This window comes from Rousettus aegyptiacus, unplaced genomic scaffold (assembly GCF_014176215.1).
Source record: "Rousettus aegyptiacus isolate mRouAeg1 unplaced genomic scaffold, mRouAeg1.p scaffold_m13_p_16, whole genome shotgun sequence".
NCBI classification, from domain to species: domain Eukaryota; kingdom Metazoa; phylum Chordata; class Mammalia; order Chiroptera; family Pteropodidae; genus Rousettus; species Rousettus aegyptiacus.
The window spans coordinates 15235519-15260538 of record NW_023416291.1 but is presented as its reverse complement, the minus strand read 5'-3'; the positions used below and the strand labels follow the sequence as shown (position 1 = coordinate 15260538).

The following is a 25020-nucleotide window of genomic DNA, read 5'->3' as shown; positions in this document are numbered from 1 at the left end:
TCAGCAATAATGTATTGTATACCTAAAAATTTGCGGAGAGGGTGGATCTTATGTTGTCATCTTATCACATAAAATAATATCAAGTAAACAAAGAAGGTAGGAGAACAATTTGGGAGAATGATGGAATATTTATGGCATAGCTTGTTGTGATGTTTCATGGGTGTATACTTATCTCCAAACTAATCAAGTTGTATAAATTAAATATGTACAGCTTTTCATAAGTCAACTATACCTCAAACAATGGCTAAAAAAAAAAAGACACAAGAATTAGGATATTGGGTTCATTCCTCCTTTTTTGATACTTGAACATGTCTACTGTATTGAGAATGTTTCTTACAGTTTTCCAGTTTTGACTGTCTCCTGACTTAATGGGGAAGTACACTCATAAATATTTAGAGATAGGTGCGTTTTGTGCACACAAACTTTTACAGTGTTAGCTTATAAATGTATTCAAATTTATAAAAGCATGCATACTAAGACTATCTTAAGGCTATTTTCAATAATTCAACTACTTCAAGGCAGTCATCTGACATAACTCAGGTCAAACTTTTTTATTTTAAAATGAAAAATATGTCAGTATTAGTTTCAACTATGAAATTAAGCAGTATCTATCCAAAAACAAATCATACAGTGGGTCTTATGAAAAAATGTAATACACCCTTTCTCATATTTTAGTATCAATATTTATTTTCTTTTTTGGCATCTGTGTTCTAGGGGCGATTGTTTGGATTATGTCTACTGCTAGCTAAGACTTGCATTTTCTTCATTTTATGTGAAGTAATAGGCAGAGGCAGTGGCAATGATGATGTGAAATGGGATAGTATTAATTATATTAATTAACATTTATGTATATCTAATAATTTTTGAAAGCCACTTGTGAGGTAAACTAGTACAAAAGTATAGATTGTATTTCAGTGGAAACAACCAAACCTATTCTTGAACTGTCTTCAAAGCATGTGTCATTTGGCTGAAAGAAAGAAAAAAACAATTAGTTTACTCTGAACTGAAACTTAAGTAGGTTTCAGGAAATGGAATGGCTATTATTAAGGGCAGAGTTTCAACAGGCTAATGCCCTAAATTTTGTAGTAAACAGAGACTATACAGTCATTGATTTAGGGGTATGTATTCTATTGGATGAAAAGATTAGTGTCCTATTTTCAAAGAAATTTCATAGAATTTAAAACTTTCTTTCAATTCAGGCCTATTCAAGGGAAAGGAAGTCTTTAGTTAGAGTTTTGAGACAGATCTCATTAGTCAAAATTAGTTTACATTTTTGTAGTGTGTAAAAATTTGAGAGCAGGCAATTTAAATCTCTAAGGTCCCTGGCTTAGAATGGACTTTATGTAAGACACACTTTCTCCTTTACCTAGTTGATGATGTTACAAAATATGAAACTCACAAATAAATAATATGAAGTTTCCTCAAAGTTGTCTGAACTTATCTTCCTAGAATCAGGAATGAGACAGTAGAAGTTTTCTCACTTAGTCTATTGCCCTCTCTGGACATATGAGACCCACAGAGTATTTCTTAATTTTAAGGTTCAGATAAGTTCAACAGATCTGTCAAGAAACTGTTCTTTTGTACTGTATGTGTCAGGTACTCAGCCAGACACTTCTGATGCTTGCAAAGTCATAGGCAGGAAACTCTTGATGAAGACTCAAGAGCCCCACAGAAACCTTCTGAATTGAAATGACATTCTTATTTGTTGGATTTTGGTTGTCATGCAAAATGTTTACCCGGGAAGTTTCTCTTGTGTAATTTTGTTTTCTCATAGTTATAATATCATATGATCTTGTTATTGCAGAATAACACGCCTTAAGTTCATGAGCTGAAGTTCTCTTTTGCATGTACAATGTTTTTCTCTCTTGATGGCATAAGATGGTTCAGATGTCCTAAGGATTTCTTGATTTGCATTTCTAGTTACTATAATTGAGATATTTTCCCTATTCCAATGGAATCTGAGGAAAATCCACATGTTGAGCGAGCCAAAGGCAAAACTTGGATATTTTATTTTATTTTTTAAAGCTCTAACCTCTTTGGTTCTTTGGTGCTCAATTGCTGATTATTGTGAATGGATTGTAGGCCTAACCTGATATTATTACAGGGCTAAACTCTATGTTTAAACATTCTGCAAAGTACCTCAAGGATAGTAATTTAATTTACCCAATCACTGATATATATAAAGCTTAAAAAGAAAAATTTTCGGTGCATAATAGTACTTTATGCATGTTATTTATTATTATTGAACTTCTTTCATTTTGCGGTTTATCATGGTTCTTGTGGGCACTTTCCTTACCATACAATGTAAGTGACATCAAATGTAGGTAAGGTTCTTGGTTTTGTTCGCTGAGCTAGCCCAAATATCTAGTAGAGGGCCTGGCAGAGAGTAGATGCTCAATAAGGTGTTAAATGAAAGAGTATTGGACCATTTCAGTCAGGCTGTTGGCCTACCACCCAGTTTTGGACCTCGACTTGATACCATTAGGTTTGCAAATACTGCAGTGTGATCAAACCTACTCCAGGAATATGCTGTTGACTCCCTTCTACGCGGTCAGAGAAGTCACGATGACAGAGGTACCTGTTTATTTGACTGAAACTCATGGTCAGGAGAGTTCCCCAGAGGTTGCTTTTTGTGCAGAGAGAGCATGAAAATTCTATACCCGATAGGAATTCTAGTAAAGCCTTACATTGGGCTTCTGTAGGTTACATTTTATAAAGCTCTTTGCTTCTGAGAACTTTGCAGTGTGGATATTATCTTAGGGTAGAAATTGTAAACAAAAGAGAGCTCATATATTAATTCGTTTTTATAAATTTATCATTTTTATAATAGATTATTAAAACTTAGATGTAATGACAAAATATTAAAGGATTTAATATATCTGAGATCTATTCCAAGGCAAATCTGGGTTCTTTAATCTTTTTAATTATGGCAAATGAAGAGAAACAAAAAGTCATTTCAGGATAGATTTGTTTTGCAATTAAAGATGAAAACACTGTTCTGGTTCATATAGAGTATACTTTCTTGTAGCCTCTCAGAAATTGTTGAATCTTGAGAGGAGAGCAAAGCTAATTTGGCTTGCTCTTAAAAGTACAAATCTTCTATTTCCTTTGTGGTGCATTTCAGCAGAATATAGTTTAGTTAGATGATATTTTTTAATTCCAGATTTTTCAAAGGTTTCCAAATTCTAGTCACTCTTGAGATCTGCACTGCCTTTAAAGTTTAAGGATTTGGGGATTTATTTTGTGTTCTAAATAAATCCTGGATTTATTTCATTTGACTTTTTAAAATCCTTTATGGTTAGTTCTACTGTTACACATTTACCAATTACTGTGCCTATTTTAAAGTCAAGTTTTCATTTGTGGCTCAATGGAATAACACTATTAATTTGATACATTTATATCACGTTCTATGCCTTGGCATCTGTTTCCTTCTCCTTAGTTTATTCACGCTAATCACTAATTTTAGTGTGCTCTGACCAGAGTCATTAGGATTGCTAGTTTTGACACTTACTCCTTTTTCTTCCCATTCTCTTTTTACTCCATGTTTCCGCTGCTCTGTTGGCTCTGCCTCCATATTAGCAATGATCACTCTGTGTTATCTTGGTATATGTCTCAGAAACAGAGATTGTAAATTTCTTGAAGATATGGAGCATGCCTTTTCAAATTTGTATCTCTAGCACATGGCTTACAGTGGGCACTCAATATATATTTTTGTTGAATAAACAAATAAAATAATAATGTGGCATGATGGCATTTGTTATTTAAGCCATAGAATCTACATAAAAGTATGAAGAAGAATATTATATATATATGATTATATTTTTAAATACGAGAGATATTCAAGTATAAAACTTATACTTTTGGTGGAACATTGGAAGCAGACCAGTCTTGTCTTGCTTTCAAGAAGGATATGCCTAAAAAATCTGGTTTTAAATCATGCTATTGTGAACCCTCAGTTTCCATATTATGGGATTATCAATGAGACTAATTTAAACCCGTGCTATTATATTAAATTATATTAAGTATACTCCGATTAAGTTCAAAGCTAAGCCACATCTTACGAAATATTGTATCCCTTGCATATTAGCTAGTATTATAACAAGGTCCCTGTAGAGTTCCATTCAGTGAAAATACATTTTATATTTTTTCTTGATAAACATCCTGATTGTTAAGAAACATTATTATTGTTGTTGTTGTCATTGTTGTTATTATTATTATTATTAAAGCCTCATTAGGAAAGTTAATTTCTGGCTTATGAAGATATAGACTTAAATGTTGTGACAAGAATTAATTTTTCTGTGATGTAGGACATCAAAAATACTTTTAAAATGTATTTACAAAGTTACCCATGTTTTCTCAGGGCCTAATCCAAGTATTAAAAAGTGAAGTAAGTCAGCAGTTTCTACTTTACCTAGGTTATAGAAAGCTGAAAAGAATGCCATTCTCACCCTCTCTAACAAGGAAAAAAAGTCAGATACACTCTAAATTTATAACTTTTGATCCCATTAGAGAGCTGAGGTCACAAGGTAACCTAAATTCAAAAAAGGACAAGTCCATAAAATATGAACTATCTCAACTTCTAGAGAAAGAGACAAGTGTCATAACAAGTAGGTGAGAATAAATCAGCTAAAATTTTAACCAATCGTTCAAGCCAAATGTGGGTTAGCATGCCAGACCAAGGTAAATGGGATCTCGCTCACTAGCAGAACTTTTTCTATTCACCTTCACTGGGTGCTCATGGGGCAGGACTTGGGGCACAAGCATGCAGAAGAAGATCTGGGACTTCTGAGGAAAAATTCAAAGCCTCTCCTTTCCTAGTCTCTTCTCTTGTATGAATAAAAAGCCTTAAGCCCCTGAGGACAGGAAGGAGACATTGTCACACACGGTGCAAAAAGAACCATTGTGGCTGGGAAAAGAGTAGAAGAAAACACTCCTATTCCTGTAGAAGAATAAGAAAGCAGCCTGGATCCTAAGCCCTGATTCACTACCACTAGTGGAGAGCAGAACACTCCTGCTTCCAAAATAAACTGCAGATGCAATGCAGAGTTTGGCTGCCACGGAAGGGAGGCCGAGGTGCTGAAGAAGCTCCACCTCACATTCCAGGAACACAGGGCCTGCCTAAGCCTGAGGCTAACCCAGGAAAAGAGGGAACTCTCTTCATGAAGCCTAGTGCTGCATATCAAGCAACAGCTCTCTATAACTAGGGCAGTATGGCAAGAGCATGGAGAGAGCCTTGTTCTGTGGAGTGGGCATGTAGCAATGGCTGAAAGCTGAGGGTGGAATAAACACTGAGAAAAACTTCCTGACTCGTTAGTCCCAAATGAAGCACAAAATAATTGCAGCCCATCACTAGAGGAATTCGAACTCTGGTACGCTGAAGTGAAACCAAGCACAGCTCATTGTTTGACTAGATTAACTCATTCTCTCATTCAAATTGCCTGACAGAAGAGGGGCATAAATATTAGTTATCTCAGCCTCTGTTGTTCCACATTTAATGGCTGACATTTATTTTGAAAAAGTGTAAGGCAATCAAAACAGCAAAAAAAAATACAACCCATTGTCAAGAGATAAGAGAATCAAAAGATCCAGGTACAGAGATGACCGAGATATTAGGACAATCAGACAAGGACTGTAAATAATTATAACAATTATTTTAAAGGATCTGAGAAAGTTGGACAACATGCAAGTACAAATGGGAAATTTAAGAAGAAAGATGAAATTATAAGAATAAGTCATTTATGAAAAAAAATTTAAGCGGATATTAGAATTGAAAAATTCCTTTGACAGATTCAGAAGTAGACTTGATACAGCTGAGGAAAGAATGAATGAACTTGAAGATAAGTCAAGAAAAATTATAGAAATTTTGCAAACTGAATAATAGAAATTATTTAAACTAAAACATAAAGTGAAAAAAAAAAGTTTAAAATAAATGAAAACCAAAAGATAACATCCAAGAGTTGTGAGACAATATTAAATGTTCTAATGTATATATAATTAGAGTCCTAGAAGAGAATAAAGAGAGAATGAATCCAAAAACTATTTGAAGAGATAAAGTTGAGAACTCTCCAAAAGCAATAAAGGCTATAAAACCACAAATCTAAGAAGCTCATGTAACTTCAAGCAGGATAAATACCTAAAACAAAAACGACCAAATAAACAGAAAATTTGAAACGTCATTGTAGTCAAAGATAAAGAGACAATCATGATAACAGAGAAAAAGATATTCATACAAACAAAAACACATTGTAGTAGGCTTCTTGTTAGAAATAATGACAGCCAAAAGACAATAGAGTGATATTTTTGAAGTATTTAAGGAAAAAATACATCAAATCAGAATTTGTTGCCCAGTGAAAATAAAAATGTTTCAAACAGAAGTTTCAAACAAAAATGAGAGAGTTTATTGCCAGTAGGGCTTCCATGTAAGAAATATTAAAACAATTTCTTCAGTAGAAAGAGTATAATACCAGCTGGAAATTTAGATTTAACAAAAAATGAAAACTGCCAATAATGTTAAAAATAAAGTAAATATAACATTTTTAACTTATTTTTAATCACTCTAAAAGACAATTGACAGTTTAAAGCAAAAATAGTGAAAATGTGTTAAAGGGTAAATTATAATACAGTATATACATATATATAAAATATAAGAAAACAGAAGTACAAATTATAGGAGATAGGAACTGGAAATATATTGTTAGAAGGCTCCTCTACAGTAAATGAAGTAACAATATTATTTTAAAGCAGACTATGATGTTAAAAATGTATAGTGTCAACTTTAGAACAACCATTAAATTTTTTAAGATGGGAGTATAACTAATCAGTCGGTTTTGGAGAAAAAAACTAAATAATAAAAAATACACAATTTAAGTGACTTTAAGAAAGAGAAAAAAGAACATCTGGAAAATAGAAAACAACTAACAAGTTGGTAGATTTAAACCCACCATATCAATAATTACCTTAAAAATTAAATATGTTGATTAAAAGGCAGAGATTGTTAAGTTAGATAATAAGACCCAGCTATATACTCTCTACAAGAAACTACTTTCATGTAAAGACATAGATCTGTTAAAAGTAAGAGGATGGAAAAAGATATACTGTGCAAAAATAAATCAAAATAAAATGAAGGGACCACTTTAAAATCAGACAAAATAGACTTTACTCAAGAAATATTCTCAAGAATTAGGAGAGGTGTTACATATCGATGTCAGTTCATGAAGCAGACATAACAATTTTAAGCATTGCAGGACTACAAAATATAAAGCAAAACCGATAGAAATAAAAAACTCCGCTGTTATAGTTGGAGATGTCAGCATTCTTCTCTCAGTGATACAAGTAGAGAGAAAATAGCTGAGAATGTAGAAGATGTAAACACTAGTAGCCAATATGCTCTAGTTCACATTTAACAGTCATCAAAATAGACCATATTCTGGGCCGCAAAACAAATCTCAACACGTTTTCAAAAATTTAAATCTGAGAGAAAGTACATTCTCTGGTCACTCAAGAATTAAGCTAGAAATCAATAACAAAGAAATTGGAAAATTACTAAATATGTGATTAAACAACACACAGGCATACCTCAGAGATATCGTGGGTTCAGTTCCAGACCACCACAATAAAGTATCTCAATAAAGCAAGTCATGATTTTTTTGGTTTCCCAGTGCATATAAAAGTTAGATTTACACAATGCTGTAGTCTATTAGGTGCAAAACATTGTATCTAAAAAATTATACGTGCCTTAATTTAAAAAATACTTTATTACTAAAAAGTGTTAACCATCATTTCAGCCTCCAGTGAGTCATAATTTTTTTTGTGTGGTGGAAAGTTTTCCCTTGATGTCGATGTCCACTGACAGATCAGGGTGGTGGCTGCTGAAGGTTGGGGTGGCTGTGGCAATTTCTTAAATTAAGACAACAATTACAATAGTAACATCAAAGATCATTGATCATAGGTCACCATAGCAAACGTAATAATAGTGAAAAGGTTTGACATATTGTGAGAATTACCAAAATGTGACATATCTACATGAAGTGAGCACATGCTCTTAGAAGCGTGATGCTGATAGACTCGTTCAACACAGCGTCGCCACAGACCTGCAATTTGTAAAGAATGCAGTGTCTTTGAAGCGCCATAAAGTGAAGCACAATAAAACAAGGTATGCTGGCACTTCTAAGTGGCTCATGAATCAAAGGGAAAGTCGCGAGGGAAATTAGAAAATATCTGGAAGAGGATGAATGAGAAAATATAACGTTAAAAATCGGGAATGCATGCGAGAGCATAAAATAATAAAAGGAAATTTATAGCATTAAACTCTTATATTAAAAACAAGAAGTTTTTAATCAATATTCAAATTTTCATCTTTGAAACTAGGAAAAAAAAAGCAAATTAAACCTAAGGCATGTAGAATGAAGCCTGGTCAGACAAAAACAAAAGTGAAAAATGCAGAACAGTGGCTAAGGTAAATTGATCTAAAATTCAAATAAGTAACAATCAAAATCCTAACTGAATATATATATTTTTTTTTTTTGGAAAGGAAGGAGATAGCTACTTGAAAGGCTGACACTCCAATCTATATGAAATTTATATGGAAGGGCCTAGGATAAGCAAAATACTTTAAGGAAGTGGTCACTTTAACTCAGGGTAAGTTAGAAAGTTTTCGAAGATGCAAGTTGATCTGGGCCTCGAAGAATGAGTAGGATTTAAACAGGTCGATATTATAGGTGAGGACATTCTAAGCATAAACAACATGTAGTCTGTGGGGAACTATGATTAGACTGGTTTGGCTAGAATAGAAGGTTTTCAGTATTGAGATTATGGAGAGGACGGCTAAAGACCAAACAATGGACTTCAAATGCCAGACACAGGCAGTTGGTTTTTACATGGGGCAATGGAAGTGAGGAGATAAAGTGAAGCAAGTGATAACACAGGTCAGTGCCTAATACAGATGGGAGGGAGGCAGTGGGAAGGATGCGAGCGTTGTCTCTCCATGGAGTTCCTCAGAAAGGTAGAGATGAATGTTCCCAATATTGTGAATGGGTGAGTGAATGTGGAGGTGAGCGAGGCGCGTCTAAGACAACTAAGATTTTAACTCAGTAACTGGGGAAACGGTGGGAGATCGTTAGTACATAAGATCTTTAGTACATAAGAGGAACATAAGGGAGAAGTTTTGGAGAAAATAATAAACTTGGAACATGTGAAATGTATGTAATGAGCAGTATAATCCACGTAGAAATGGTCAAGCGGCCACTGGAAATGGAGAATTGAAGTTTCTCAGAGAGGTGTTTGTGTATGCGAATGAGTCTGGTGATGTTTGAAGCCAAAGTTATAGATGAGATCTTAGGATAAGAATTTAATGAGAATAATAGAGGGCCGGGGACTGAGTCTCTGGGAACACCCACATTTAGGAAGTGGAAGGAAAAAAGGAGGCAGCAAAAAAATCTAGGACAAAGTTATTAGAAACATGTGGAAAACCAGAAGAGGCCAGCTTTCAAGAAGAGATGGTAACACTTTGAGTTGCTACAGATTGTAAAGAATGAAGGCATAGCAATTGCCTTTGGGATTTGTGGCCAGGAGATCACGGACAATAGGAACACAGTTTCAGTGAAGTGGGGGAAATCTCCCCCGCCCCAGCTGAGTGTTTGGTGTTTACTCCCAAACATTTTGAAAAAAGAAAGAAAAGAAAGAAATTGCATCATAGATAGGGGAAATAAAATGTCATTTGTCAGCCGGTTAGTTTTAAGTTATCCTCAAAGATGGAAGGGAATTAGTTTAAAGTAATCCTCAAAAATGGAAGGGGACTTAGACATTATTTAGTTCAGAGATAGTTACATGACGACTGCCTGGGGGACAAATGTGGTGCCCGGGTCTCACTGCACTGATAGATAGTTTTTGTGTGGGCAACAGTGTGATTTAAAAAATTGAATTAGGTATGGATATTTATAAATGGAAAGATTTTCCATAAAAAATCCATGATTTTTAGATTCTCTTGAAAAAAAAAAAAGGAAATTTGGCAGCATTAGGCCTGTAATCTTGGATGCCATTATTCAGCTGGAGTCGAACAGGAGCTGCCTCCTTGGAGGGGCATGTTTTCGTCACTTAGCCAGGTCCCCACTCTGCACGGATCTCCCCATTAGACAGCCTGCTGGATCCTCGTGGGTATTTTGAATTAACAATTCATAATTAAGCCCAACTCCTTCATTTTAAAGGAGACTGAACTCCAAAATGGAGGCGTGACCTGTCCCAGTCACATGTCTGGTCAGTGGAAGGATCCCTTTTAGAGGCTATGTCTCCCGATTCTTGTTTCGGAGGGCCTCCTACCTTGTTAACTCATTTTGTTTTTCTCTGGCTCGGTGGTCTCCTGAGGACTGGCCCATGGCGTTTCCACACCTTCCCCGGCTTCTAGCGTTGCCAGATGACTGACCCCTGCACAGTTTGTTTGGCTCTGCTCCTGACTAGATTCCCATTGCTTTTTGTGGTCCAGATGCTGACAAAGGTGATTCCTCCTTGAACAAGGAGGAAAACTTCTGGCCACCAAGTCCGAGCTCGCTCTTTTCAGAACTTTGGTGTAATGCGAGGCATATAAATTCCTCATAAGGTTTCTTTTATGGAGATTTTTGAGGCCTAAGTGGAATGATGTTAAACAATGATTCTCATGCATTGCATCCCAAAGGAGAAAATTAAGTTTAGGTCGCTGAAATGAATACCAGATTATTCTCTCCCAGGTCCTCCACCCAGGATCTTAGTCTTTCGAGAGAATTTGAATATTGAATTTGTATTCTTTTTGCCTTAAGAAGAAAGTTGTAAGATAAGAGCCTTTCTTAAATTCCTTCTAGATAAGAAAATTCACTAGCATTTTAAAAGTATTTCTTTGAAATTTAGGAGAGGTCATAATGGTATTTTAAAAACAGCTACATTAGTTCTTTTCTTTCTCTTCGATGCCCCCCACCCCCGCCTCACCCCTCCACCATTCAACATGAATAGGCCTGGCTTAAAAACAGAGCAACTGACGACCTTCGGCTATTGGATTTATGGTAGACAGTGTTAATCCTTAATGTTAAAGATATATTGGCCCTGTGGAAACTTGGAAGTACTGTTATTTCAATGAACTATGACTCCTGAGATAAATGGTATTTCAGAGCATTCCAAACCAGCGAATTCTTTCCTGAGCTTATCTATTTCATGTAATGCCTTGCCAAATGCAATCCATAAGCCAGCCCTGTGTGCACTGACGGTATGATTGTTTTCTGCCTTCCTCTAGAGTTTCTGACTTAGTAGGCTGTAGTCTGTCTATCAAGTTATCATTGATAACAATTTTACAACTGTTTTCCCATGGCACAACTTAGATCACCTTATTTCCAGCTTCTCTGCTGCCTGATGCACTGCCACATCCTAAAAGTTTTATGACCGCAGACCCCACCACTAGTGCCACTTTCCCTATTGGTCAGATTGGGCTAAGCTATGGTGCAACCGTTAACAAGTTCTGGAATCTCAGTGGCTTAGTAAGTAGAAGTTTGTTTCTCAAATCACTGTCCAATGCAGCCGAGGTTGCTTTCCTTCATCTTGTGATGCTACCGTCTTCAACGCATGGTCTCCCTGGTTGCCTCGTGGGTGATTATGCATTGTATTTTTATGAAATTGGCATGAAAGTGGTATATTGTTTTTCTACATGTCATTGGCCAAAGCCCAGTCATCTGTACCTAGCCTAACTATAGGAAACACTGAGAGCTTTATCTTTCCCTCTCTGAGAGAAATAAAATTGGTGAATATCTACCCAATCTTGCCATAATATGGACATGAATACACCATCACTTGAAACTGTTGACAGCTCTTTCCTTTTTTAAAAAAACAAATACCTCTGACCTTCTGAGCTCTATAATTCAACTTTATGATTTGACCAAGCACATAAGATGACCCAAGGAAAAATTGTGTGTTCAGAGGAATTAATCTCAAATATCATGTGTTTGTACCAGGCACATCCAAACAGGAAGACAAAAGTATTTTAATGTGTGTGTGAACTTGCTCAAAATCTGTGTTCCAGCAAGCAACAGTCAACTTGTATAGTGTACCTGAATACATCAGTGTGACTACTACCAAGTTATAATGTTTCTCTATCCCAACCACACACTAGCTTTTCTAGTCAACTTCTATATAAAATGAGGAAATTTCTTTAAATCAATCATACATAAATAATTTGGCTACAGCATTCAATGGATGTATTCAAATGGTGTCCTACTAAAGTCCTATTATCCACCTAGACATTTTATTGTTTTGGGGACTTTTATTAAAATTAAAATTTTGGGTTAGTAGGATCAATGACAAGGGGAGATGTTGCAGTATAATAATTATCAAATGATGGATAATGAAACAGATAAGAAAATGCATCATCTCGTGAATGCTGTATGTTAGTTACTATAACGATGCAGGTAGAGAGTGCAGAATTCCATAAACTCGAATCAGGCAAGATAGACTGGTTTTAATCTTTAAAAGTTCAAGTGTTTGGGTGCAGAGTCTTATCAACTGTAAACAATAAAAAGTTGTAAATATTACCCCAGCTTTCTGAGACTTGGCTTTTTCCTCTGTAAAAATGAGGGTAGTAATAGGATGTCCTTCATAAGGGCTCTTGCGTGATGAAGCAAAATGATCCATATGCAGTGTTTAGTACAGTAGCACAGAGGGCGTAAGTGTCCTGCTGCTGCTGCTGCCGATAATGATGACTCCTGATGGCAGCACCAAGTCAGGCAGCTCAAGCACGTGCTTCCCTTTGGCTGCAGAGGCATGTGATGTGCTGTGTGTAGAATGGGCTCCCTTCCTCTGCTTCCCTCAAAAAACTTGTCTACTTTTGTCTTCCTTCATCCTTTTTCCAAGTCTCTTAATCTTTTCTGCTTTTTTCACCATAAAACTCTAGTGAATATATTTTTGTCCTGATCTCTTTTTCCTCCTCTGGCCAATACTTCTGTTTCTTCTCCCTTCAGTTCCTGGCCATTTTGTTGTTGATAGTTTTGGTGTTATTTAATAAGGACTTTGTCTTTCACTGACTCTGGTCTAGAGTATTAGGGATAATAGGAGCTTTTACCATTCTAATTGATTGAGGAACCTAGAATGATACTAGGCAGCTCTAATGTCTGTTTCTACTTCTAGTCCCCCACTCCCTCCCTTTCTCTCTCTCTCTCTTTCTCTCTCTGTGGACTTTTGCTTTTTTAAAATTGAAAGGTCAATAGTTTTCATTGTAAACATATTTTCTTTGTTTTCTAACACCCCCTAATGATCAAATATTTTATAAGTGAAAATTTTCCGAGAAGGATCATTCTTCACTAACTTATACTACCTTTCTTCCTCCCCTTTTCTTTCTGCCTCTTCTTTCCATCCAGGGCCATTTTGCTGCCATACACTAGGGGATCAGTTTTTACATTGAATTCTGTACAAATGATAGGTAGCCCCTGTCACTGTGCAGCTAAGCCATCCTGCCCCATCCAAACTTAGTCTTATTAAAACAGTACTTTGTAGAATCATGTTTAATCTTATTACCATAAAAATATAAATGAATTAGAAATTTCTAAAATAGAGATACTGGAGAGTTATTAATATAGATACTAACATAGAGATATTCATATAATTTTGTGAAGTGCATGCATATGATTACTTTTTGCTTCTAAAATGATGATAAATCCACTTGATGTCATTTTTTTCTGCAGGAAAATAAAATTGGAGTTTTTGACAATGTTATGCATCTTGACTTGTTACTACTATATTGTTGCATAGGCAAATTTACTGGAAATCATCAATATGTTTGGAGACCGCCCCCCATTACTGGAAATCATCAATATGATTGGAGACTGCCCCCCAATCCTTTCGGAAATCCTTTTCTCTACATGGATCACCATGTCTCGAATCCTGTGAGTGATGCATCACAGAGAATAACAACAGTAAGTAGTGCCTTTGGACAAAGTCATTATTGAGATGCCTATGAAAATGACTCACATGTTCTCTAACTTCTATGCTCGCATAATGTCAGCGGCAGTTTCCGATGGTAAGCGTTACTGCCTCTCCAAACCACTTTAACATTTCTGTTTACAAGCTTGCTAAGATGGTATGCTGCCTGCCCTTTTCCACCAAGGACACAGTATCTGGACTCACAGAGGAAGCGTTCCGGAAAGCGGCAGGAGATGGGTCCCAGCCTGCACATTCTTTGTAGAAATTATCCAATCTTGGAAGTTTTATTGTTATGCTAATTCTTACTGTCTCCACCACAGTGTCATAGTCAATTTTTTACTTTTTCTGGTTTTTAGCAAAGAAGAACTCAGAGAGTATTTGCCTTCTCTAAAGGCATTCTGATTTTTCCCTGTGTCACAGATGCTAATGAAGCAAAATTAAACAAAAATATAAAAGCAAGATAGATAAAAATATCTAATGTCAATCTTTTAAGTTCCTTTTAGATTTGCCTTGATTTTTTTTTTTTTTTTTTTTTTAAGTTCTGGAGCAATAGATTTGTATCCGATTTGTGAATCCACAGCATAGCTCAGTTTTGCCTCCTCAGATACTTGTATTAGTGGGTATTTAAAACACTTAATGCAATGAGCAAGTATCACTTGAGCACCCAGCATCTGGTCCTCTTAATGAGACTTGCTACTTTTATGAACTGTTTCTCTTAATGTGTCTGGGTTGGCTTTTTCTGGCGTGGCAATGAGGTATGAAGGTTGAGAGCCACTGACCCAAAGGGTGGCTATCGTGGAGACTGAGAGATTAAACAGTTAATTGCCTGAAAAAAAAACAATTTCTCTTCTTTTGTATTATTACTTGAAATGATTTGGGCAATATCTTACAAGATCTGGATGCTGAATTGAATTAAATGACCATATAACCCATTGATTCCTATCCAAACTCTTTTTTTCCCCTCCTTTCCTCAGTTTTAAGAGAGAAGAAAGTAAGAACATAAAGAGGGATTCTAGATATTGAGAACAAGGCAAGGAAGGAGAGGTTGGTGACAAAGCGATTATGATAGAGGAGAGCAGAAAGCAGGGAGAAAGAAATAAAGTATTGTAACAGTATGGGGAATTTAACGTCCTATAGTAATAATTCTCACCTGTGGAAAGGAATTGAGATAATGTTTAATGAGCATCTATTTCTCTGTGCTACCAGCTTTTTAAAAATCACAACTGTCTTTTGAAGTAAGTATTATTCCCATTTAATGTGGGAGAACTAAGTCTCAGAAAGTGTGTGGTTTCTGAAGCCATATGGTGCACAACCAATATTTGCTAGGAGGTTCGTGTCACTCTATAGCCTATGTGCTTTCCACTACATTCATGCCAAGACCTTAGAGAATTAAGAAATGAAAAGCAGGCTTTATGTAAATAGTTTGTTTATAAGATGTTTTCATAGCATCCAAAATTGTTTAAATAATAGATAAAATATAATTAGCAATATAAGAGTATTACCTTGTAACAAATAATATTGACTCATAGTTTCCTATCACGAAGACCTCAAAATCTTACTTATGTTCCCAGAGGAGCCTCTCCCTGGCAGTGCCGTGCTGGGCTCCCGGTGTGCCATGACACCGATCATGCAGTCAGGTCTGTGGGGCGTGACCCAGGCTGCTGGCTCTCCTCATCCCCACTTTCTTCCCCTCCCCAAGGTGGTTACTTCTGGACACACACTACTTTCTCAGTTTATTGCAGTGTAGTATAATTCTATCAGTTCCTCTAAGTGCCATGACTTGGGAAAAGTTAGGACACACCGCCTTAAATATTAATACCATCAGACCTAACTTTCTCTAGTAAGATAAATATGAAATTCAACAGACTCGTTGGCCTATCCCAAACATCACGGAGACACTGGGACAGCCTAGGAGGATGAAGCAGGCTGCTGGGTGCTTCGCCAACTGTAAATTAAGGCAAATCCTGCGCTTCATTCAAGCGTGACTGGTTAAGGGTAGCCCTGAGCAAGGTGGACGTGGAAATAACATCACCCTTCAAAATTCCATTAATAAAACGTTTATCTGGGACTTCTTTCTTAACATTGAGGTGGGGAGGAAACATAAAGATAAAGGCGTGTGGCTGGTTGGAACCTAATGGCAACTATTATCTACTACCTTTTCTCTGATTTTCCTCTTAACGGTAATTCTTTCAAGTATAATTTTCAATCTAATACTCTTGCTACCTTAAGTAATGTTTTAATCGAATGCCACCGTATAACGATCCCTTGATGGACCACAAAAAATTACCATTTTTGTAATATTTTTCCCAAAGATGTTCTGTGATCACTTTACATGGCCAGGTTAAATCATTCAGTTTGATAATAAGCCATCAAGTCCATCAGCGGGTACTGTCTTCAGAAGCAGTACGGTGTATGTAACTATGGCTGCAGAGCTGCCCAATGCCCAACCCTGTGACCACGTGACTGTTGGTTGTTATTAAAGTCTCACATCATTGATGGGGCATTGAAGAATAAAATACAACATTAAAATGTGAAAAAAAATAAAGTCTCGTATAACGAGATCTGTAAAGTTGCTTATTCCAGTTAAATGATGCAGCCGTCACTTTATGCAAATCCCCCTGTAGGAAGCGATTTGTTCCTCTCCTTTTATGACCCATTCTTTGTGTTTTAAGAACTTATTGGTCAAGGTTATGATCTTCTGGCACAACACGTTCAGTGAAAATAATGCTCGGAAGAAAAACAAAAAATGAGGACGTTCAGAGGCTTCCCACATTTATACATTCTCATATGATGACTAGCAGTGAGTCAGGTCTGATTAATAACACGTATTCCTGTATTTTTGTATTCATGGGAAATTGTCGAATGTCTAGAAATTTTTATATGTTTTAGTTTCTAGATTATGAACTTATTGTAGTGCCATAATACTACCAAAAAAAGAAAGAAAAAAAAGGTAAACAAAACCAGCCTGAGCCACGTTTCTTCGGAGGATCAATTCGACAGTTTCAGAATCCCCAGCGACAAACACCAAGAGGCTGGGTTACTGTGAGACGACAGACCTGTCGGCCACCGCTCTCCAGGGTCTCCAGGCCTGCACGCCGACCTTCCAACTCTAAAGGGGCAGATTTCATGGCCTACTGGGCTTAAATAGGACACAGTTCACTACTCCGTAATTTTCTTTGATTAAATCCAAGATTTAATCTTTGACGCCCCTCCTTAAAAATGCACAGAGTTTACCATTAAATGAGCAGTCAAATCTGTCAAGGCTGGAAAGGATCAAGCTATTGATTCAGGTGCAATTGTCTCAAAAAAAAAAAAAATAAATAAAAAATAAAAAAAAATGAAAGCCTCTCTCTAAGGAGTGCAAAGTAGGTCAGCCTGGAGACACTCCTCCCAAGCCTAAAAGTGATGTCCTTTATTTTTTGCAGGAATATACTCTAAACCACGACTTATGTAGAGTTAAGGGCTTATTTCCTCACCAGAGGGTTATTTTTCATTGGGATTTGTTTTTTGGCCTTTGTTTCCTGTATGTACATTTCTGATGTGGGGTGCTTTGGTGTTTGTTTAAATTAGTACGTGCTTAAAGGATTGTGATAGACAATGTGAGAACATTTCTGGAATTCTTCGTAATGCTCTGGCTATTTGCAAGAACTTTCCTGTTTCCAGCTTGATTGGTTTGGCTGACAGTTGCTGTCTTTCACCAAGTTAATTATCAGTGTAACAAAGAGATGTGCAATTCACATCTATCTTTAAAGTTAGAAAATTCTATATACGTTAGCCTCACTGATAACGCATGATATTTGCTCAGCACTACTGAGCACATATGCCACGTACTATATGACAAATTTCTGATGTAAGTACCTGATCACTTTGCAGGTGAGAAAACTGAGACTTTGAGAAATTACGCAGGTGTCCCAGGTGACACAAATAATAAACATTGGAGGATTCAGTGCCCAGGCCTGAGTACATTCTCAGCATGTAGCTCTGTGATACTAGAGCTTAAAACTACAAATTTTTAAGATTTATAAACCTTTGGCATATTGGAGTATGTCACATATATGCATATCATTTATTAATTCTTCTGAAAAGCTAGTGATGCTTCTCTTTTTGGCTTGTTTTTGTTTCTTTGATCCCTGTGCGCCAGCACAGCATATCTACGTTCTTTAGACTGATTTTGATGCTCTGCTCACATAAATTAACCTGCAATTTTCTCCATGAGGATGCTGTCTCCCTTCCCTGTCAGGCTTCCTTCCTCTCATCTTTCATGCCCAGTTCAGCTATTATTACCTGTATTGTGATGCTTTTCCTGAATCCCCAAGGTGGATTCAGTCTCTCCCCACTCTGTGCTCTGAGAACCTTTTGGTCTTAACTCCTTTAGAGCAGTTATCGTTACTGCATAATTATTAGTATTTGTCTTCTCCCTCTCATTAGGCTTGAATCTACTCGAAGCCGGGGTGTTATCCATTTATCTTACATTCTCAGTGTGTAGTACAGTTGTGAGTACAAGCACGACGGCAAGGGGCCCAGGAAGATGGGATAAATGAGAGGGATTGCTGTCGTGTAATGAGGTATTAATAATGATACCTCGTTTTTATTATCCAGAAAAGCTCTTGAGTTAATGGTTTATATTCCTATGATAGACGAGCTAATATGTAATTAGTAGGATTGGTTTGGGTGGACCTGAAGCTTATATAATTTTGGGACACCCTCCTTAAAAATATAACACAAAACTACAAATAAAAAATTACATTAAAAAGTAAATATTACACATAAGAAATCACAAGAAGTTATAAATTTAAAAAAATCTGAGAAATTACACACATAACATAAATCCAGAAAAATAGCATGATGTTTTTCTGAATACACTGCCATGCACACTTTCATATTGGTGTTTTCTCTTGGTTTTTTGACCATCTACTTTTTTACCACCTCTGTATAAAACAATAATGTTGTAATATCTTTCATAGAGAGAATGCAAAGGTATTTCAGTCTTTTATCTAGTTGATTGAAATTTATTTATTTTTTATTATTAATAACATAGAAAAATTTGTTTCAGCTTCATACCTTCTTCCTGGTAATATCATGTAAATTGTTGGGATTGCTGTCAAATTTGGGAACACCTCTATCGAGCTTTCTTTCATATATTAGCCATATGATTTGGAAGAATTCTTTAAACACTAGCCATACTTTCATTGTACGAGGTTGCACATGTTAGTAAAGCAGGTAGTTAAAATATATCTTTAATAACTTAAAAAAGAACAGACTATTAGACAAGTTGATTAATATTATCTGCCTTTGAGGAAGGGTCTTTGTGCTTGAAACTCTTCCCTAGGCTAACCTGGCAAAGTCAATGCAGTTGGGTAGGCCAGGAGAATGAGGAAGGTGACATGGCCATTGTATTTTCCAACAGAGAGGTCTTTGTGAACTTACAAGCATTCATTTCGTTGTAGCACTGGCGAGAGAGAGAGTCCAGATTCCTAGGTGAGAAGGAAGAACGAGGTGAGATAAAAATGGAAACTGTGTAAGGTATAGAAAGTAAGATGGTCAGAAGATGACTAGTAAGGATGGAGAACAAACTGGGAAGGGAGGGGGCTGCTTGCATTTTTAAGAGAGAGTTGCTTGAAGTCAGTATTGGGAATTTGTCTAACCAGCTCTATATTGTCTCGTATGTAACTGCCCAGGCGTGGTTTGTGGGAAAGTGTTCACCCGGCATCGATTGCCGATGTGTAATGTTTTCTCTAATTACTTATTGTGCATTTGCAATCATAAGTTTAGTTAAGTCAATGTTTCAAGTTACTCAGCTTGTACTGTCTTCTTGGGAAATATTAATGATATCTTCAGTGTATTAATATATCACTTTCATATCCATCATCTCATTGGAGCATCATAGTTACGATTTTTTTTTTTTTACAAATAAATGCTGTTTACAACTTACAAGAAAGAAGTGAAATCTTAATGATGCCCAGGTGAAAATTCAGAAGAGACAGTTGGCAGTTCTGGGAACTGAAAGAAGGAAATAACACTCTTCCTCCCTCCCTCCCTCTCTCTCTCCAAATTTTTCAGAGGGAAAACTATCGTTCTTTGCCAAATGTGGCCAGCCCTTTTTTTCCTGTTCCATTTGATAAAGCAAAACAGATGCACATTTTACATTCAGAACTTCTTTCTCCAATAGCGTCTAGCAATTCTCAGCTGCCTTGTTATTTTCGAATGATGTTTTTCTTTGATAACTTATGACATCACAGTACACTGGGCATGGTCAGCAGCTATTAGCCAGCTGGTAGGGCAGGAAGTCCTCATGGCAGCTGAGTGTTATCTCTTGTTCTTTCTTTGTGTCACAAAGGTAGCACTGATGAGGGGGTTTCCATAGGTTTTTTTCTGTTGGAAGCCATGACCACCCAGGAAAGGCACTGGCTCACTCAGCTGTGAAAGGCAGTGGGGGAGGCTCCCTATACTTGCTGCTGGAAGTGCAAATACATGCATTGGTTCTGTAGATAAATATGACAATAGATATGTATACATATTACAAACACATACATGGTACTTATTACAAAGTATGTATTAAGCCTTAAAAATATGCTGTTTTTTATTAGGAAATTCCATTTCTAGAATTTTTGATGTCCAAGGAAATACTTAGACACATGTGCCAAGGTGTACAAACAAGGATGTTTATAAAAACACGTTGTTCACAACAGCAAGAAAATTGTAAATAATCCAACCATTCATAACAGCGATTGACTAGTAACTCATGGTGAATTGACATAATGGAATGTCAGGCAACTATTTAAAAGCATCATATGGAATGTAATTAATTTATATTATATATGGGAAAGCAGTTATTCTACTTTGCCATAGGAAAGAGGACTATAGTTTAATATATTTCAAAAGTTTGTCCATATTTACCTATGTATGAATTTTTATTCACTTACAAAAAGTCAGAAAATATAAACAACAAAGTATTAACACCAGTTATCTCATGTTGTGGGATATTGGTGATTTTAAATTTTTAATTTTAGCTTATTTATTTTTTAATTTTTTCTCACTAATAGAGTATCTCATTTGTGTAATAAAAAATAACTATGTGAAATGGCTTGTATATGAGACAGAGAGTGTTGCAAACTAGTTTTCATTATACTCCTATTTAGAAAAGTTTATGTATGTGAATATACGTTAATAATATTTCATATATCAAATGGAGGAGAAGACAGAGGAATTATGGCTTTTTGGAATGGATGTCAGTAATCACAGCTAAATTTGCATTCAGTCTGTTATTTTGTCAACTTTTACAGAAATACAGTTCCATTAGCTTAAATCTCTGTTGGATTAGCTTGTGGACCCTGTTATCATACTCTTAAATCTGTGCTACAGATCCAAGATTGACTGTCTTCCATTTGTTCACAGTGCATACAGAAGCCAAAAGAAATAAAAAATAAACCAAAACCCAATATATATACTGCATCTATATTTAACTTGGAAGATATTCTAAAAAACATTAGTGTCCAAGATTCCATGGCATTGAATTTGCTTCTTCATGCTCTGTGCCATTTAAATTTTTATATATTCTTATTGGCAACTTTGTGGCCACATTACAAATAACCTATCAGATTCCAAAGGTCTTTATTCATGTGGAGTGTTGATGTTGTTCCTGTAATAAGAAGTATGTTATCGTGGTAAGTCAGACAACCAGATTTGAAACCTGCTTCTGCAATTGACTACTCTATGATGTGGCATGATGATGATGATGTAATAACAGTAGCCTTAGTAGTAGGGTAGTAGTAGGTGGTATTAGTAGTACCTTCTAGGTCCTTATAATATAACAAAAATAACAACAATAATAATCTTAATAGACCTTTCATCTACGGATCCCTTACTATATGCAAGGAACTCTACTAAATACTTTACATGTATTGTTTTATTTAATCCTGAAATCTTACTAATAAGATATCATTATTCTCATTTTATATGAGGGAATTGAGGTTTAAAGAGATTAATTGTCACATGGCACACTTGATAGGTGACAGAGGTAAGGATCAAACTCAGATTATCTCTAAACCCTGTGTTCTTTGTAATTTACACACTTATCTTCCTAAATCTCTAATAATCTCTGGGTCTTTGGTTTACTATTATAAAATGAGGAAGTTAGGCTAAGTAAATAATCAGTATGGTTTCCTGTAACTTTAACAGTCTTGCAGTGCATTACAGTAGAAAATTGAAGTAATTAAATGGATAAAACCAGATCGCCTGGGTTTATATCTTGGCTTTACAACTTGTTAGTCTTGTGATGTTGCCTAGGTACTTAATCTTCCTGTGATTCTGTAGAATAAAGCCTGCAATAACTGCTTCAGAAGATTGTTGTGAAGACTGAAAGAGATAATATACATACAGTGCCAGACACAGAAGAAGTGCTCACTAAACGTTAACGGTGTAACGGGGTTAAATTGAGAGCAAAAGTTTCACAGCATCATCTCTTACTGACAAGGCGACCCTCCCCTCTCTGTCAACCCTTAGTGTCAACCTACGCATGAGCCCCTGGAATGTCTGCAGTAATTCCTACAACCCCAAATTCCTTAGCATTTCCACTGACCTGGAATATTTAGCTGAAAAAAAAAAAAAAAAAAAAAAAACATGCACATGCCTCGATATTTTAAATAATTCTTCTGTATTGACCTTAATGGCTTTGACTCCAAGGTATGTCAGAATATGTATACCCAGGGACGTGCATCTGTGTGTATACATCTAGCTAATCCTCTGTACTCTGACAAGTTGTATGTTTTTGGCATAGAGTTGAGGCTCCTTTAACTGTCTGTCATATGGCAAGTCAGGGTCAAGATTTCTCAGAAAAATTGCCTAAACCTCTTTTTTATTGATGAAATTGGGCTCAAGAAGTACTCACCTACTAAGGTCATTGTGACTGTAATTCAAGATAATAGTTGTGGCTGTCATATTAAGTCCTCAAAAAGTGTCTAACAGTATTATTAATAATGATTACATTTTTTTCATTAATTGTTAAGTAACACAAAAGTCGGGGACCATGTGAGCTAGTCTCTGAATAAAGTTACATTCAAAGAAGTATAGTTTAACATACCAGAGTAATTCAAAGGAATCTTAATATTTACATTTACATTAAATAAATCAAATTTCCTTTCTTTTTGCTACAACTTTTTCACATCCCGAATCTTAGATCCAGCCAAAGACCAAACAGTTTCAAATGCTAGGGTGGCCATTTAGTCAGGGATGTCCAGTTTGATCTCTGAAAGCCCCATGACCCAGGAACCCCTCAGTCCTGGGAACACTGGAACAGTTCATCCTTCTTTTAACTCTCTAGGCCAACTTCCTGAAGTTCCAGCTTGTGTGGCTCATCCTTCTCTTTGTTCATCGTTACATTTCCAGTAGCCTTGTCTCTGCCATCATGGAGGAATGGGGGAAAACTTGGAAAACCAAACATCTCTTTCCCGCTATACATCTCCAAGTCTTTTTGAGGACATTAAGTAGGAGTATTATGGAACTTTGTAACTGAAAGTTCTCTCTTACCATATTTTGAGACATGGCTAGACATGGCCCAGGTAACTGCCATTGAATGAGGAGAAAAAAAACTTACTCATGCATTAGAGTTATGCAGGTCCTGGATGCATAAAATCAAACCCCCCAAAAATGGTCATCCAGATTATGGTATCTGAAGTCTCTGTGATAGTCAACAGGCAGTAGTCTTGATTAGGTGGGGCGGGGGTTGGGGGGAGGGACAGAAACACAGGCATCAGTGATTCTGAAAGGTGAGTGGCAGATGGAGAAGGAAATGCAGGGCAGTGAGTCTCAGTTTCAGGCAAGGCAGGCAGGCCAGGTGTTATGGGGCCAGACTGCAGCCCCAGAACAATTCAGGGACAGACTTTCACACAGCGGCCATAAAACCTACCTTCCTAAGGGGACCAGAATTTTATTCAGGTTGCAGGTGGAAAGTCATGAAGAAATAAGACAAAAATTCCAATTATTTGAACTGGGACACAAGATAGAGACTATATATTAATGATAAGGCAATGTCCACTGATCGGGCTTGAAGCACTAAGTCAGGGTAAGAATATTGAAAAGGGTGATGATGCCGAGTCGCAGAATCTTAGGATTTGTTCTTTGAATCTTAATTCTTGCCTAACATTAGATTTGGCACCAAAGTGATAGTTCTCATTCTTTATGGCAAATAGGAATCACCTGGAGTATTTATAAAACTCAGGCACCATTCCTAAAGATTCTGGTCCAGGAGATATGCAGTTGGTTCCAAGAATATGCACTGTTTACATGCCCCCAGCCCATCATATATTCTGCTGAGGTTTATCCATTTGAGAATTGATGCTCTTGAGGGTCCGGGGGCGCCTGCCGCAGAGGCGGGAACTGAGGCAAGGCCTGGCAGCCCTCACGCTTGTCCGTCAGACCCCGAGGGCCAAAGCCAGGGCAAGATCCGAAATCTAGTTTTGATTCCGCCCCTCTTTTGATTATGTGTGGAATTCTGTGTCACACTCAAATAATATCTTTTGTTTCCTACACGTTTTCTTAAATATCTGCAGAGGCAGTGTGCCTCTTTGTGGGATGCTTCTCTGTGAATTTTGGGATTTCGATTTTGTTCCTAATAAGGAAGTTTTCCCATAACTCTGACTTTGGGAGACCATAAATTACAGGAACACTATCTTTCAACAAAATTTTCTTTATAACTGCTGGAAATCTCCCAATCATTTTGACAGACTAAACTCAAACCAGATCTCCCCCGGCCATATGGCCCGGACTCTTCATAAGCTTGATTTGCTGGTGGGGGGTTGGTGATCCAACTGAACCAAAGTCAGGACAACTTGGCAAATACATGCGGTACTTATCTTTTTCTCTTAATAAGCCTAAATGTGGGCACTGAACACACAGGTTCTCTATTTGATATCAAGGAATAAAGAAAGCTAAGTATAGTTTTAATGAATGGCTTTAAAAAAATCCAAGGAGTTGTATAGATTGAAGTTAAGAACAGGCCCAGTTTCTGACAGCGAGGTCTGACACACATGCTGTGAATCTGACTATAAAAATGAGCGATGGCTATGAGGTTTGAAAACTAGGGAGGAATGCATTGAT

At 36.6% G+C, this 25020-nt stretch overlaps 1 long non-coding RNA gene across 1 annotated transcript in view; it reads left to right on the top strand.

The window, feature by feature from the left end:
* LOC118612423 overlaps nucleotides 1–25020 on the top strand; it is a 192156-nt gene that overhangs the window by 53525 nt on the left and 113611 nt on the right. Inside the window, exon 2 of the long non-coding RNA XR_004954865.1 lies at nucleotides 13756–13919. This is a non-coding gene — a long non-coding RNA (uncharacterized LOC118612423). The remainder of the gene's footprint in view (nucleotides 1–13755; nucleotides 13920–25020) is intronic.